The sequence below is a fragment of the Capsicum annuum genome, chromosome 7, assembly GCF_002878395.1.
Source record: "Capsicum annuum cultivar UCD-10X-F1 chromosome 7, UCD10Xv1.1, whole genome shotgun sequence".
Classification (NCBI taxonomy): Eukaryota; Viridiplantae; Streptophyta; class Magnoliopsida; order Solanales; family Solanaceae; genus Capsicum; species Capsicum annuum.
The window spans coordinates 4,227,039-4,228,321 of record NC_061117.1 but is presented as its reverse complement, the minus strand read 5'-3'; the positions used below and the strand labels follow the sequence as shown (position 1 = coordinate 4,228,321).

At 32.4% G+C, this 1,283-nt stretch overlaps 1 protein-coding gene across 1 annotated transcript in view; it reads left to right on the top strand.

Annotated features, from left to right (window-relative positions):
• Positions 1-427: 427 nt before the first annotated feature.
• Positions 428-1,283, top strand: part of LOC107877610 (probable cyclic nucleotide-gated ion channel 5) — a 16,129-nt gene continuing 15,273 nt past the window's right edge. The window contains exon 1 of the mRNA XM_016724302.2: positions 428-586. The gene's annotated coding sequence lies outside the window, so the exon portion shown is untranslated. The remainder of the gene's footprint in view (positions 587-1,283) is intronic.

The following is a 1,283-nucleotide window of genomic DNA, read 5'->3' as shown; positions in this document are numbered from 1 at the left end:
ATTTTAACCTATTTTTGTCATTCTTTTTAGCTGACGTGACATCTTTTGTCAATCTTTTTAGTTGACATGACACCTTTGACGTGAACTCTAATTTATGTGATAACTGTGTCACTTCAGTATAAAAGCGTGACAAAAATATATTAAAATTGAGTTTAGCGGGTAATAGGTCCCCTGTGATGTTGGAGTGTATCGTAGCAATTTTGCTGATAGTTTTATCTCTGAATAGAACAATTAACTCAAAATGTGATAACTTATTAGATAGATAAATAGAACAATGAATAGTTAATGTATAAATTATTAAAAAAAAAAAAAAAAAAAAAATAGTAGGGTAGTGTATGGGGTGGGGGGGGGGTGGGGGGGGGGGGGGATGGGGGGGGTTGGGTAGCTGTCACTTTACCAGGTTTTCACCTTGTCTGTAACTTATGTTTTTCTATTCCTTATACTTATCAACTTTTTAGTACATTCTTTACATACATATATGTCTGTTTATTTTGACTTTATATTTATTTTCTTCTTAACCCCACTAAAACACCCCACCATTTTCATCTTCTTCTTCTTCATGAATTAATTTTCAAGAACTTCTATTGTAAGTACTTTTTTCTCTGATCTATATACTCAAATACTGTGTTTTCATATTTGTTCATTATGCTATAATATGATGTTTCTTTGACTAAATTTGGAAAATTTTGATCTGAAAATTGTAAATTAAGCTAAAAAGATTGAATCTTGATGGGTTAAAGTGTTTTCATATTTGTTCATTATGCTATAATATGATGTTTCTTTGACTAAATTTGTAAAATTTTGATCTGAAAATGGTAAATTAAGCTATAAAAATTGAATCTTGATGGGTTAAATCTTAAGGGGGTTGACTAAAAATTCAATCTTGATGTGTTACATACAAAGGGGTTGTGTTATTTAATGTTTAGATGAAAAGAATTTTGTTTTCTTGATTGTTAGAATTATGGGATTGGAATTTGGTTGTAGAAATATGGGATTTAGCTGAAATCAGTCACAATATGAGTATACTGAAATTTTATTTCAGTAGTCCTACGCTCGGTGGATAGAGTGGGAGGTGTAGGCGTCCTGTGGATTTAGTTGAGGTGCGCAAAAGCTGAACCGGACACCACGGTTATCGAAAAAAGGTAAAAAAAATGATTTGTATACTGAAATTTAGTAGTCCTTAGGCTTGGTGGATAGAGTGGAAGGTGAAGGTATCCCGTGGATTTAGTCAAGGTGCGTGAAAGCTGGACCGGACATCACGGTTATCGAAAAAAGATAAAAAA